Consider the following 16,732-nt stretch of genomic DNA (forward strand, 5'->3'; position numbering starts at 1 on the left):
TTAATTTTCTTATCCTTTTTCTATTTTCTAACTTTTGAACAGATATGTCATACTTTCTAAATAAACTTGATCTTCCATTTCCTCCTTTAAAATGTTTATTTCTGCTATTTTTTTTCATAATTCCCATGAATTTGGTTTTATTCAATAAATGTTGCTTTTTTATAGCCTACTTTTCTTGTTCTGTGAATGTTATATCTATTTTATTTTTCTGCGGATTACGAGGATTAGTTATTTTTGTTTATTTGAAGTTTTCTTATGTTTTATTCTGTTTTTTCTCTAACTCTTTTTTCTCCTGTTTGTTTAGTTTTGGTCTATATCTTTCATATCACAGATCTTTCTTTCATTCAGTGTTATTATTGGTTGTATGCTCATATTCAAGGTACCAATAAAGGTTGCTTATAAATTCTGAATGAGTGGATGACCTTGTTGAGTAGTAGGCTTCCCTCTAAGATAATCTGGCTATTTTCTTAGAGGAACCCCAGCTGTCAATATTTGTAGGGTATTTTGTTTGTTTGTTTGTTTGTTTGTTTGTTTTTGCAGGGTAATTTTCCCTGGAAATGACTCCTCTAATTTCATGCTTGAGGGTTTTGAGCTCCTGCCACATTTTGGGATGGAATGGGAGAAGGGGTCAGGGCAAGGGTGGGGGGTTCGCCCTTCAAAAGTTTCACATTTGTTCTGTTCTCCCTGTTTTTAGTACAGTATTCCTGTAGTATGTGTCATGAGGCAAGGCCAGAGTCTCCTGTTTCTACCTCTTCAGTGTGCAAACCTTTTGTTTTCTTTCCTGGTACTCATTTGGCTGAGCAGACTGGAGGAGATCTATGAGGTTGTTTCTTGTATAGATTTTCAACTAAGCTTCTGGCTTTTAGCTTCACTTGAACCCCCCACTTTCAGAGGTAATTGATACCCCAATTACCGAGGCTTTCTGTGGTATGTAACATGCAACTACTTATTTCTGGAGTTACACTGTGGCTCACCTACCTCAAAACACTTCCAAGCTGTTTCAAGTTTCCTAAGTTAGTAACCATTCACCCATCTGATACCCAACTTTCAAAATTTTGTTTTCATTTCTTTTCTTGTTTTCTTTATATTTGTGGATTTTTATGTTTTAATATCTTTATTACCTTCTAAGTGAGGTTTCTGGAGGGAAAATAGTAAATACTTGTGTTCAATCTACATTTTAACTGGAAGCTAGTTAGTCAATATTTAAGAATTTAAAGTCAGCTCTTGCCTGAAAATAAAGTGACCAGCTCTTGACATAAAAAAGAATTGCTGCTTTTCCCATTGTTGTTCTACTAATTGATTGATAAATAAAAGTACCTCTATTTTACCTGTCCCATTTGGGAATGTGATAGAACAGAATGGAAACCAAGAAATGAGTCCAAGGAGATATTTTTGTACTGGATTTTCTGGTCATATTTAGGATCAAATCCCCACGAAAAGGTGACAACATTATAATGTAAACTGCTATTCTGGATTTGTTGGCTGGTTATTACAAGATAAGTGCAAAAGAAATAATAAAATGTAATCATTACTGGACATGTGGTATTTATTTAGGAATGATTATTTTACTCATCTGATACAAAGACTAGAAACCTAATTGGGATATCAGTGGAATATTCAGATTGTATTTACCAGAAACCCTTCAAGTATGGGAGCATATTTAAAATATTATCTACTTAGACTTTTAGTCTTCATGGAATTAATTCCATATTTTACTGATAAATGTCACTTGTGTTACAACCAGCCATGCGTGGTGATTCTAGATATTTTAAAAAAATACACATTAGTTAAGAAACCTGATGCTAATTTGTGATAATGCATTTTGCTTTGTGCAGCTGGTAAATGAGGCTGCATTTTTTTTAAAGAATAAAATAAATCTTAGTGATTGAGGGAGCTTACTGACACGTTCCTCACATGCCATCACGACCTTATCTTAGAGAACTGCTTTATTAGCCTCCGTCATTATGAATGAAGATTTATTTAGCATCCTAGTATGCCACTGCCAGATTTAGATGCTGCTACAATCAATATTGCAAGCCAGAAAAGTACAAGAGAGGAACATAGTGTGGGAAAGTATATTGAGAGTAGCAAACGATTGGGGCAGATCTAAAAGTCCTCTAAGGAGACCTCAGGAATTTTAAGGTTTCTTCAGACTATCCAAATATATGGAGCATTTAAAAGTGAGGAATGTGGAGGTTGCTGAATGGAAATTGTTTCAGACCTGGAAGGCTGTCGGCAGGAGTTATGAGTGAGAAAATGGAATGAAGGGAATGGTAGTTAACTAGGAGGGAGGAAACACACGAAGGGTGTTGAGTGAGGTGGGAAAGAGCCGAGACACCAAAGAATGTCTTGAGTGTTTGTGTACGTACAGTGAGTTTTGTAGTGAATGGTAGCTGAAGTTGTACCAGGGAAACTGACTAAGTGCTGTAGAATTTAGAGTGTGGAGCTGAGGCAGTACTTAAGAAATATGAATCGTGTGGTTTAGTCTGCAAGCAGTGTCACCTTCACAAAAGCACAGTGAAAATAGGCAACTCAAGCTCTAGTATGGTTCTCAGAAATATTCGAGGAAGTCTCAGTATGTGACCCAAAGCATTTCTTAGGAACGTCCTTTTCTTTTCTAATCTCTAGCCCCCTCCTCCCAGATGGTTATGTGTGCAGATCTGTAGACTCATCTGCCTTTACTGAACAAGCTGTTAATAGCTAGTAAGTGAGAATAGAGCCTATTTGGGGATATTACTAGTAGGCTTTTTGAGAAGGGCTTTGGTATGAATATTGTCCAAGGAGCTTCTAGACCACGGAAGGCTTTCTGTTGGACATCCTTTTCTTTGCATCTAAGTAAGTTAAAGGGAAAGGTGAGCCACCTACATTTTTGGCCTTCATGCAAATAATTCAGAACTCTACTGGTTATCATGGCATATCCAGTGTCATCGTGCTAGAAGCATTACTGGCATGACTGCGGTTGTTACTGAGAGAGCTGTGATGCCCCAACTCACTCTCCTTGAGCTATTATCTTCCCAGGAAGGAGACTACATAGCGGGCTTAAAGGAGAGAAATGCTTTTTGGAAGGAGCCACAGTCCCGCTTCTGTATACCCATGTAAACACCAGCACAGTGGAAAAACATGACCATGTCTTACTTTTTGGAAACAAGGTAGCTAGTAGTGCTGGTTGAATGATTAAAATCTATACTAAAAGAATATTAGTTTTTAAATTCCTGTAAAAAATCAATACATTCAAAACAAACCAACTGATGTAATAATTCAGCCAAGGCGTGGTTTATCGTTGATAAGTGACAGTTGTGAGAAAAATGTGTTTGTTTATCACAACAGACTAAAGGACAGATACATTTCATTTTTCTATTAAAAAATATTTTCCCAAACCCAATCCTATAAAGTCATACATGTTTAAACATAAAATTTGGCTGTAAAGTCCACATTAAAAATTATCCTTTGTTTTAATTTTTCACCCTTGAGAAATCTTGGAGTAGATTTATGACTCATTATAAAATCACATTAGGAGAATAAACATTCGTGAAGCACATATGAGGTGTCAGACTTTGCCTTACGTCCTGTAGGAGGAACAAAGAATGTCTTCTTAAAATAACAGTACGGGAAAATTGTTAAGAACTGAAAGTTTAAATAACATCATAAGATACAAGTAATACTTGAAGACAACAATGGAAACACAATACAAGGCCAATTATGAATACAAGACAGACATTTCAATTCCTTTGCGAATAACTACTTCAACTATTGGCTAACTAACAGGGTTTTTTGAAAAACTGTAGAGGAGACAAGCTTAGAAAGATAAAGATAAAATGATGGGCCTTAGATAGCAGGCTAAGGTTTTGGACCTTGATTTTGTAGGGAAACCACTGAGAAAATTTAATTCTAACCTTAGTGGAGAAGTGACAGAATCAGAGCAGCATGGTGGGGGAACGGATCTTGCAGCCATGCGCTGACTGTATAGACAGGCTTCCGGTACTGACACAGGTAGAAAGGCTACCGCCATTTTCCAGATTGTTTGGGTCATTCCACAAGATGGGCCCGCCACCACCCCAAAAATGGTTCAAGTGTCTAGACTGAGAGTCATACACACACACACACACACACACACACACACACACAGAGGGTATGAGAAGGTTTGCTACTCATATAATGAGGCTTTCAAGGGAGAGCAGAGCAAATTGCTACACGGGTCCAAGAAAATGGCTTGAGAGAAGCAGAGCATGACTGGCTTGGATTTTATGGTGGTTCGAGTGTCGGGCTGGAATGAGTGTTCCCTCACATGTGCTCGGCTTGCATGACTTGAACTGCTTGCTGCTGCCAAAGGAGGAAGTACCAGCCTTTCTTATCGGCTTTTCCAGATGTGGGGCGGAGGAGAAAGGAACATATTGGCTTGAAAGTGTTGTTGGCTTGATGTGGCTTGAAAGGTGTTAATAATCAAACATCAAAATGGGAGTCAGATTCTTTATTAGACAGATTAAGGTGATAAGAGTGATAAAGTGCTAAATGCGGGTGCTACATTAATATTATAAACGAACTATAAGTTTCCACCTCATGCAGCCTGCATTGTGGGAGGCAGGTCTTTGAAAGAATGGGTCTTCCAAGCATGTGATTACATAATATTCAATTTACAGGACCATTGAGGAACTTTGGGATGTCAAAGAGGCGGTCTGCAGGGCTTTGAAATAAATATCCCAGCCATCCTTTTGTTCACACATTTCTAAAAAACAAAAAAACGAAAACCAAAAGAACCCCACAAAAACATCTCTACTATATCATTTATGTTTTGGAGAAAGATTTTTCAAAAGATGCAAAACTAAATGGAAATTGCATCTGGGATCAGAATTATAGATTCTCTTTTTCAATAAGGAAGTCAGTTTGGGATTGAGCACCAGTAACATACTGGGAGCTTATGTGTGCGGTGAGAATGATCTTGTGAACTTGTTTCCATTCCTACCCTCCACCCCAGGGCTTCTGGGTGAGAGGTCTTGTGGGTGTCAGAAGCGTGCCTCACGACCAAGGGGTTCGATTCGGGGTTGCTCTGCCTCACCTGAGAACCATGGTCCCGCCGTGCACCCAGCAAAGGTGTTACAGTGGCTTCAGGCAGGGCCTACCACAATCACAAGCAACAAAAAGTTGACTGCTTTGCTAGCTCTTAACTTGCTTAACCAGTCTTTTAATGTCCGCACCTATGAAGTTTGCCAAACAGAAATAAAAGCCAAGACTCCAATGCTGTCTAGTTACTGTTCAGGAGTTAGCAGTGCCTGAGTGCTTACTATGAGAAAGGGTTTAATATGCTTTTCCCAATTTATCTCTGACAAAGTCAAATAATTCCCACATTGCAGTGTAGAAAATTGAGGCTCAGTAAGATTAAGTGACTTGTTTAAGTAGTACAGCCACTAAGTAGTAAAGCCAGGTTTGAAACCTACTTTTGTCTAAATTGAACTTGGATCACTAACCATGACACTCTGTACTGCCAGGGGCCTGGTGCTGGCTCTGTGGTCTCACTTCAGTGATGATGTGGGTCCCATGACGCTCGGAGCAGGGGAAAAATCAGGCAGTTGCCTACTTAGTTCTCACGTATTGACAGTAAAAGAACAAATGTTGGTCTGATATCATAAGGATCTCTGTCTCCAAGGTAAAAACTTCCTCATGGCTGGTGTTGCAGCCCTTCCAGGGGCCTCCGGAAGACCTGAGCCTGGTAGGTTCAGTAAGCACAGTATTTCCGGTTTGGAATACCACTCTTGGGACTAGGCATTTTCAAGAGGTTCAGAGGAACAAGAGTGTCTGAAGAGGGTGAGTGAAGGGAAGGTTGACATGTTTGGGGATAGACAGGAGGGTATACAGGGCCCTGATTCTACAGGGCTTTGTGAGTCATGGTCAGATACTTTTTTTCCTAAGTATTGTGAGAAACAAATGGAGTGTTTTAGACAAGGGAGTTAGTCATCTAATTTTATGTTTTAAAAAATAACCTTTTGGTTGGATGAGAGGAAGCAAGAAGTGGAAGTTGTTTTATCCTCTGAATATCTTAAGTGTGTAAAAATTCCTCATGAAGGAAAAGCCAACAAAGGGGGAAAACTGATATTTTTAGGCTTGATGCGCAGGAGTAAAGTGGAACTTAGAAATGATTCTAGGACTGGCCCGGTGGCTCAGGTGGTTGGAGGGCCGTGCTCCTAATGCCAAAGGCAACCGGTTCAATTCCCACATGGGCCAGTGAGCTGCGCCCTCTACAGCTAAGACTGTGAACTATAGCTCTCCCTGGAGCTGGGCTGCTCTGTGCTGCCATGAATGGCCGGCAACCAGCATGAGTGGCCGGCAGCCGGTGAGAGCTTCCGTGAGCTGCTGTGAGTGGCCAACCAACAACTGGCAACTGACTGCCTCAGCCAGGGGGAGTGCAAGGCTCATAATACCAGCATGGGCCAGGGAGCTGTGTCCTACACAACTAGACTGAGAAACAACGGCTTGAACCAGACTGGGGCGGGGGACGCAAAAGACGGGGGGGAAAATCAATTCTAGAGGTTCCTTCACCTCCTCCCCAAAATAAGTTTGGAGACAGGTAAGAAGTGGAGGGAGCATAATCAGAACTTGAGCGTTTTCAGATTTCATTTTTTATTCTTTTTTATGCTTCTATAATTTATAATTCCTCCAAGTATTTTTCTCAACTTTAGCAGTGTTGACTCTGAAAGTCTACTGATCAGGCAGGTGGCTGAGATGGTCATAATCTGTGCAGGAGATTACACATGTGAATATGTATTCCTAGTAAAGTTGAAGAGAAAAATTTTTTGAGGGTGGATAAGAACCCAGCTCTAGAGCCAACTCCATGACAAGAAGTACCCATGGAGTGGCTTCCCGGTGGCACACCCTGTGTCAGATGGCAAGTGTTTACTTGTCTGAGGTAACATGACTTCAGCTGCCTTGAGACCAGAACAGAGTCCTGGTTTCATAGATGCTGTGCTTTTCCACACATATTACATCAGATTCCTTTGATTGCAAGTGACAGAAACCCAAGTTGGGTTACCATAGAGGAAAAGAGTGTTTATTATCAGGACAGACACATCTCACATGGAAACCAAGGTCAGAAAAATACTGGGCCTCTGGAACAACTGGAAATATGTTCTTGAAAACCCTAACTCCCCACATTCATTTTTCAACAGCTTTATTTTAATGACAGAAAATATAACTGCTGAAAGCTTAGAGAGAGAGAATGTGATTTTCTCAGTCCCAGGTCCAAAACTCCTAGAGAAGGAGCTTGTTGGCCCTGCTTGAGTTAGGATCTTACCCTTGGGTGTTAGTTGTATCAGCGAGTAGCACAGGGCTAACAGAGTGTCCATGGAGATGGATGGGAGGGGGCAGCTCTCCCAAGAGAATTGAAGAAACAGTTTTCTTCAGGGATCTCCAATAATACTTAGAAGGCTACTAGGTAAAAAGTCCCATAGGTGTCCATGAGAGATTTTGTATACGTGAATGTCGATGTAAGTAGGTCAGTTAATTAAATTAACACCAGACCTAAACTATCAAAAAGGCAAGAAAACACTCAATCTAAAGTGATATCTGAAAATCAAGAAAATCCAGTGAGTACAGAGCAAAGATTGGTGTTATGTTTTTCTGTTAGTTGTCACTCGTTTCAGGGAAGGATTGGTCCCTTTGCTTTCTCTAATTAAATGGTGTGTTACTCTCCACAAGCTGGATTTCCCTACCCTGAGGTAAAATACTTGTGTATATTTATACAGCAAAAGCCCTGTTAATGACCTTCCCCCAATTTGCCCAATTCCCAGTCTGCCATGTATGAACTTCGAGGTAAGCTCTTTGGAGGACCTTGGGGGCTATGAGGTACGTAGTACCACATGGTTAATGAGGACACCTTTGGTTTACCCTGGGAGAAGGGTGCATTAGTCAAGGATTTCCAGAGAAACAGAACAACAAGATGTGTGTGTTTATATGTGTCTATACCGGGGGGGGGGGGTGCCGAAAAAATGTATACATATTTTAAAAGATGCTATCGAAGTTGAATTGAATTATGGTAGCAATATGTAATTGCAGACGTCAAATGTGACTTGTATTCATCTTTTGTTATCAGTATATATTGAGTATTACAATTTTAATAGAGTTTTTTTTCTTTCTTAAAATGTGTATACATGTTTTTGGCACCCTCTGGATGTATATAAAGAGACAGAGAGTCAGAGAGAAACAGAGACAAGGATAGAGAGAGGGAGATTTTAAGAAACTCGTTCATGTGGTTGTGGATGTTTCATAAGTACAAAATCTTCAGGGCAGGCTAGCAGGCTGGGGACACAGCGAGGAGCTGTAGTTGAAGTTCAAAGGCCATCTACTAAGGGGGAGGTCAGTTTTTGTTCCACTAACGCCTTCAGCTGGTTTGGGGAGGCCCACCCACATTATGGACAGTAACCTGCTTTACTTTAAGTCCACTGGATTTAATTATTAATCTCATCCAAAAGCCACCTTCACAGAAACATGCAGAATCATGTCCGACCAAATATATGAGCATCGTGGCTGTGAACGTTGACACATACAATGAACAAGGCATCAAGGGAATTGGGAAGTAGGAATTCATGAGCAAAACAGCCTCATCTCAGCAGATTTCTGGTGCCTGGAAATATTTATTATAGTTATGCTGGAAGAAGGAAAGACACTGTGACAAGGAGATAGATGGGGAAGGAAGAACCCCCTAATGACTGCAGTAGGGACATTTCCCAACATGGCAGTGGGTTCTCACAGTGGTTGGGGAGCAGCGTGACCATGTGAGTACACGTGGAAAAACAACAAAAGCCTGAGAGGGAGGAGCGAGTGTGGCGGGAAGCATTTTTTTCCTGCCTGTGGCAACAGTGGAACCAACTACTTACATCTGCACTGTGGCCTGTTCTATGTCTGGATGAAGGAGGTGCACGGGAAACTGAGCAACTAGGCCGCTGGTGGCCTTTTCAGGCTGTGCAATGGTGTCGGGAGAATCTCAGCAAAGCTTCTCAGAGACCATGCGAAAACATGGAAAATATAAGGAAACTTCTTTGCCATGCTCTCCTCCCAGGGACAGACTGACACGCAAAGAGGCCAGCGATTTAGTCCTCTTTCAAACTAGTATTTGAACAGAAACATTCTCCAACATATTTTCTCATTGTTGTTGGTGTGGGGAGAAACTGACTTTCCATGAAAAATGATACAGCGTATTTTATTGTCTCTTTTTTCTTTCTTTCTTTCTTTCTTTCTTTCTTTCTTTCTTTCTTTCTTTCTTTCTTTCTTTCTTTCTTTCTTTCTTTCTCTTTCCTTCCTTCCTTCCTTCCTTCCTTCCTTCCTTCCTTCCTTCCTTCCTTCCTTCCTTCTTTGTTTCTTCTCAGTCTTGGTTAAAAGAAAGGCACATTCCTGGCAAGTTCTCCACGCTGATTTTCCTGCCACATCTTTGCACTTACTGCGAGTTGCCCGCCTCCTGCTCCCCTCCCCCATGCAACCCTGGCAAACCACCACTTATTTTTCACTGCAAGGTTAATTCTCTGAACTTTCTCTAAGTCCCCCAGCATGGGTTGCTCTCTTCTTTGAGGCACTACTATACTCCCCACCCCCAATCCCTCAATTATCACACCATGTTGACATTATTTTTCTCTCTTCTTTTCCTGCTGTCACATCCTAAGCTCCTTTTTGGAAGTTGTCCCCAGTGGCTTAGCGTTATTCCTGACCCATGATACTGACTGCGTGGATGACAGAGGCTGCCAAGGACCCTTAGAAACCTGCTGGGGTTGGCCTAGCCTCATACCAGCCTCCACATATGGCCCATCATATGAAATGTAACACGTGTTTTGTAAAAAAGGAAACATTGTCATTGTTAGGTCAGCTACGGGCATGGTCAAAGCAGCCAGGAGCCAAGTCATACCCCTCTGCCAAGTCAGACCTCTCCTCGCAGGACGGAAACTAGGGCCCCTGGCATTTCCCTGAAAGGCAGCAGACCTCTGGTGCAATAAACAACTCCCGGATGCAGCTGCCCATGCCCGATCTGTGCTGGGGGGGCCTGCCCAACTGCCACCTCACTCAGCCAACCCCCTCCCCAAAAATCGCATATAGGCCTCCCTTGTTCTGCCCTGGGCGTGACTTCACTGCCCCGTCTGCAGATGGATGAACATCGCCCAGGAGCGCAGAATACAGCACTCACCTTTCTCACCCCGCCTGACTCTCTTAGCTTCATTATCTCCCCGCAAGGTGTATGCACACCCTGCCCTGAACAACAGGTTCAAGCAAAAATTCAAAGAAAACTTTTAAAGTGCTGGGAGGAAGGCAAATGATTCCAAAGGTGATCACATTTGGTCAATGTAATCCCAATTCTGTAGGATTCTCAAAAGGAGAAATACATTGAATCTTTTCCTCTTCTCCCACCCTCTGTAAGAATCGCTTCTATGGGGACCAGGATGGCTAATATCATGTGTGCTGCTAACCCCATTTTTGTTGTGGAGTGGAAGCGTGGGGGCAGGGACAATGAGTCCTCACTCAGATTTTCACGTTGGCTAGAACCTTCTGGAAGAAGCTGAGCAGCAAGTACTCTTAATAGATAAGGGCTTCGAGAAACAGAGAGAAGAGAGTTGTCACAACAATGTCAAGAATTTACAAAAGCAGAATTAACCTGTGAGTTTAAGGACTCCTCATAAAATTGTAGAATACAATAACATTCAGAGCTGGGAGGGACTATGGCCAGCTGTGAAAGCAGGTCTCTAAGCTGTCAGCTGTTGCGAATCAGCAGTTGCCATTGGGGTGGGCCACGCGCTCCTCTCCCCTCACTTCCGGGGTCCTGCCAGCACAGGAACTTCCAGAGGGTCCCTGCTTTAAAGGCTGGTGCTGCAGGATGATGTAACAGCCCGCCCTGTCCACGCCAGGAGGGTCGATCCAAAACACAAAACGATGGAGGAGTAATGACAGCCTGTCCCCATTCCTGACGTGGTTTATTCACATGTCACTTATCCTTCGTTTCATTCCAAAAAGTATGAGAGTTTATATCTGAAAATACATAGCCAAAGCCGCAGCATAACTGGAGAAATTAGAGGGAAGAAAAAAATAAGGAAAATAAAGTAAAACCAGCGTCAAAATTAATTATCAAGATACTTGAAATACATTGCCTGAGGTGGGTTCCAGATTTGGCTCTGAGCTTCCTAGCTGCCAAACAAAATGAAACACAGTAGATTACAACGTTTACAGTGTCTAAAAATGAGGACGAACTATTTTTTTTAGAGACGCATAGCTCTTCCTGATACTGAGAGCTGGGAGAAGCATGTCCTGCGATTTCCCATGGAGGTCAACATCCCCAACAATTATTTCTGCAGTAAATAAAATGGCAAGTTTAGAATGACTTCCTCTTGTGACCTCTCTGTACACAAGGCAAAGACTTGATGCGAAAGCATCGTTCATATATGAGGGACCCAAACAATGAGACCTACAGCAATCTATGTTTTTCCCTTGAACACTTTTAGATTCAAGAGGAAGCAGTGGACTGTATGGTTTTATGGTAATCTTCCTTGAATGATGTTTCATAAAACTAAGTTTTTAAAAAAAAATACTCCACAAAGAAATTCCTAGTATATTGTCTGTTTAGAACCCCATCTTGTTACTGATAAAGAGGAGTTCCCTGCATATACTATTTTGAGAAGAAATTGAGAGAAGGGCAGGTTTGACGTTTCCCTGTGAAATTTTATGACTAGTGAGGGGTCTTACCAGGGCATGTGCCTGCCCAGGTGGCAGGCGGCAGTACTCCCTCCACACAGGGGTTGGATGGAGGATGTACACTTAGGTGGGGCCATATTTCCCCAGAAAGTAGTTAATTGTTTAACTTGACCACGCAGATAGACAACCCAGGCCTGGAAGTATTATGGTATACAATGTGCCCACAAAGTTTTCAGCCTGCAAAATGTTACAAGTAGGTGATATAAATCGCCTAAAATGTCAATTGAAAAAACACACAGTCAAAGACATAGTCTACTTTAAAGAACTAATGTAAAATACTATTTCATACAAACTAATTAAAATTCAGAGTCTCTGAACTCAGAATGATAGTTAGGATTCTGAAATGGTTGATGTCCCTCTGTTGTTTCTGTCTGTAGGGATAGTTGTCTAATTTATGACGCCAAACGATATTATCAGTTTCCAGCAATGAAGAACTAGACTTGTGGCATGCCTACCTATGCTCCCATTGGAAAATAAAAGCCATTTAAAACAAACCATTTTTATTTTGATGTGTCGCCAAAGCAACCAGGATGTTAGGGGCTAAGATCCCAGAGAAAAAGGAACAGCAGAGGTGAGCTGGCTTCTGTGTCTGCCTTTCCTCTTGGGCATTTGCTGATTCTTGGTCTGGAGTAAGAGATGAGAATCTGGGCAGAGGGCTGCAGCTAAAAGCATGTGCTCAAATGACTAAAAATATTAAGTCTTGGAGGGAGATATAGAGAGGTAATTAAGTGAAGAAAATGTAAAAGAGAGGCATATAACAGTCACTAATTGTATATCAATGTTCAGCCACTGGAGTGACCTGTATACCTGGCTAGGAGCTGGGAAGTCAGTCTCCCCTTCTCACAGGATCACGTCACTGCCCCAACCCACTGCTGATGGGTGACCCCCAAGGAATTGCTACTTCTGCCTCGGGAGGCACTCAGTAGCTGGATCAAGGGTGGGTAAGAGGCCCAGTCACCTGCCTAATGTGCTGTGGGTTTATGAGCCCAGGGTGGGGACGCCACCTGGAGTGCATGCCCTGTTCCAAGAGCATGCAAAGCACATCAGCTCTACGCCAGCCTTTCTGGTGCCTAAGCTTAGCCGGGACCAACGGGCAGCAGCTGTCCTTTCCTGCAATGGGGCAGGAAGGGGAGGCTGGGCACGGCCTCAGGCGTCCAGAAGTGGAAGAGCGGGCAGCTACGAGCCCATCCCAGGGAGGGAGGTTGAGAAGGGCCCTCCTGCAGGCTGGGGTGCCACGCCGCCAGCACACACTCCATTGTCTCCGTAGACTTCATTTCAAACCCACAAATTCAAAGATAAAATTCAGAATCTCAAGAAGCAACCAGAGAACATTCGCCCCCAGCCAGGGCCCTGGCGGGCGGGGGGCTCTGTGAGACTGTACCGGTGGCATGCTGACGACAGTGGCCCTGGTCAGAAAGGTGTCAAAGGTTGTCAGGCCCAGTCGTCGGCTCTAGGTTGGGTCCTCTTCTTGTACCCAGTCCTCCCTGCTCAGCCTTTGTTGTCTTGATACATTATGTTTCCTCTTAAACACAGCATTCTTCTTCTTCCTAGAGATTAGCTTTAACAATTTCCCGTAGCTGAAATCTTCCATAGAAACCGTGGAATGCACGCACTGTTCATGTTCAGAGATAGTGTATCCATGTTCTTCATTTCAACAAATAAACAAAAACCCATTTTTATTGATTTTCACCAGGTTGGGTTAAATTTTGTCTCTATGATTTCCCATCCTTTCTTCATTTTGATCATCAAAGGCACCATTTAATTCTCCAAGGGACCTCTTCCGATATACTCGTTTTCACGGTTTATTTTGAGTGGAAAATTAGAATCTTACTTTGGGTGGCAAGTCTGGAGCTGATGAATGAGAATATTGTAGGTTGAAGTTCTATTTGGAAAAATACATTTTAAACTCCCAAAGAGGTGAATATGATTTTTTTTGGTTGGCTGTTTTTATTTTGTTTTCAAGATTTCTGATAAACAGGAGAGCTCAAAGCCAAACAATCCTACTAAAAACACTTTGAGCGAAGAGTGACTAATTCTTGTAAATTCCCTCTTCAGAAACTTGTACGATATTCTTACTTGGGGAACCAAAACAGGATCTTGAAATTATACCTTCTCGTGGCACAGCTGATACATTTGGTTGCCTGGATCCAAAGAAAAATATAATCTTCAAGTGAGTTCAGTACCTCTTAAAATACACTCTGACTCATCCTGCAGACTTCAGTCTCCGTATTTCTGCTGTACATTTGATGTGTAAATACACGTGAAAGCTTCAGGGGGTGTGAGCTCAGGTAGAGTTGAGCCTTGCTTATAACATGCAATCTCCATTTGTTTTTCTTCTCTTTCTAAGACATTTCTGGTTCGTTCAACACAACCAGGTTGGAGGCATTCATGAAGAACTCAGCAATGTAGGCAACGTAATGGGGAATGGAAGCCTCTGGGGAGAGGATGGACCCCTTGAGAGCCAGCAAGACAGGACGTGAAGCATAGACGATTGGACCGCACTTTTCTGCATTTTTAACCAGGTCTTGAAGTTGTGATTTTTTGTTTGTTTGTTTTAATTTTTATTGGGGGATATTAGGGGAAAAGTATGTTTTTCCAGGACCCATCAGCTCCAAGTCAAATCGTTGTTTTCAATGTAGCTGTAGAGTGGGCAGCTCACCGGCCCATGTGGGAATCCAACTGACGACCTAGGTGTTATGAGCACTGCGCTCTAACCACTGAGAAAACCAGCCTCCCCGTAGTTGTTTTGTGGTGCTCCCTGTTTCTGTTTGCTAAGAACCCTCCCTAAAACACTGTTTCACCCATAGAGTGTATGAGATGGCTGGCAATCACTGAAGATGTGGTATTGGGAAGTCATGGTGACGGGAAGAAAGGAGGTTTCCAAAAGGTTGGCTGGGATGTCCTGATTCAGCGTACTGCTGGAGAAGGCTTGTACCGGCTTCAGTAATTTTTACACATATTGGGAGCTTGGAAATTGCCATACAAATTGTGTGTACTACAAATCAAGCCCTCTGCCCACCCTCCCCGCCCCCCAAAAAAAGCTGGTTTACGAATGCTACACTATCTGATGTTAAGCTTATACTGTTTTCTACAAATGCTGTCTTTTCCCCTCTGATTGCCTGTGGCACTTCCTTTGGCCCTTATCTCCATTTATCATCATTATATACGCACCTGCCTCAGTTCCTGGCCATGTGGTCCATAATATGTTGCATATAGTAGATGCTTAACAAATGTCCCTTGTATCAGTGGACCCATAAAATGCGTATTTTTCAGGCTCATATGAAAACTAAGAAAAGATAGACCTTTACTAGCTCATTTTTTCATCTCTCTATGCATTCATACGATATTTAGTGAGCAAATATTATGTAACGGTGTCCTAGGCCCTGGGGATTTACCAAATTGTAAGGCATGCTCCTGTTCTTTAAGAAATTCACAGTTTGCTGGGGCAGACACAATCATACTACTTACATCTGTATATTAATAATAAAATATAAATAAAGATAACAGTGCTCAATTTGAGGAATGAGTGTTAGACTATGAGTGGTTTGCAATGAGTGTCTTTAGAATCAATAGCATAAGACTTGAAATGTTATAAATATCAGTCCGGAGGGACGAGTTAAATAAATTACGAAAAACCAATAGAATGGAATAGTCTGCAGCCACTGCAACTAGGTAGAGTCATATATACTGATATGGAAAGAATAGCAAAGAAATATTTTTTGAATGGGAAGAAAAGCACAATTAAAAAGTTGCACATATATAATAATCTCTTTTTAAGAAGACATGTGTATGTTTTTTGTATGTATATAAGAATGCTATCACATGCATGCAAAAAAAATTTAAAGGAAATATGGGGTAGTTTACTTTTGGAAAAAATTGTGAAGAAGGAGAATTTTTTTTACTTTTTAGTTTTTAAATTTACATATTGTAATTCTATATTGTAAGTTTTAGTGGAGGTTACAGGACATTTTTGCTTTCTTTTTCATACTTTTCTACAATAAATAACTCTAAAACATTCCTGAGAAAACAGTGAGGTCACTATTCATATGTGTTTTAATTTATATAACCATTTAGTAATCTTCAGCAAAAATGTAAAAGTTCCCACCTTTTTTCATTATTTTCACTACTGGGTATGTATCCTACCAACATTCCCAAACTGAGGCTTCTGTCAAAGGATGGCTGATGCATCATCTATATTAATGAGACCTGGGGCGAAATGCCCATCAACAGGAGGAGGTTAAATGAACCACGGTCCATCTAGTTAATGGTATATCAGGCAGTGGCTAAAAATAAGGAGATAAATACTTGAAAAATGCTTGTGGTTGCAAAGCATTATAATAACGAAGGTATGTTCATGTATAGCGGAGTCCCATCCAATGAGAGGATTCAGCCTTGAAGCAAATTGCTAAGGTGAATATCAGCTGCAGTCAAACCTACACCCGTGAGCGCTAGAACCACACTCAGCTTCATGGGGTGTTTACACGCCACAGACCTGGACACTGAGCTCTCCTAAGGCACAGCAGAGCACAGCTTGTCTCACAGGCTCTCAGGCATGAAGCATAGTGGCCTGAACCTCTCTGTTTACACTGCTTTCCCCTTGTATGTTTCTATCTGTTTCTATGTATTTTTTTTATGTGTGCATTAGTTGGTTCAGTAAGTTGCAATGTAACTCCAATACATAAAAGTTTATGTATAGAAAAAGATCTGAAGGGTTACCCACCAAAGCATTAACAGTTTCTGTCTAAAGGGAAAGAAATGGAGATTTTGAAAAAGAGAACATCATAGTTTTCTATGTGCTACTTTGTTTGATTTGTGAGTATGCATTAATTTATATTTAAAATACCTATAAAGAAATTTTACAAGTTGATGTTGCTGGTACAAATTCAAGAGTGTGTGGAGGGTGGAGGGAAATGACACAAGGAGGTGAAGAGAGTTTGCACTTGATCCTGTGGATAATGAGAAGCACATGGAGACTTTTAATCTGAACGGTGAAGTGAGTCAATCTATATTTTTGGGA

This window comes from Rhinolophus hipposideros (assembly GCF_964194185.1).
Source record: "Rhinolophus hipposideros genome assembly, chromosome: 4".
Taxonomy (NCBI): Eukaryota; Metazoa; Chordata; class Mammalia; order Chiroptera; family Rhinolophidae; genus Rhinolophus; species Rhinolophus hipposideros.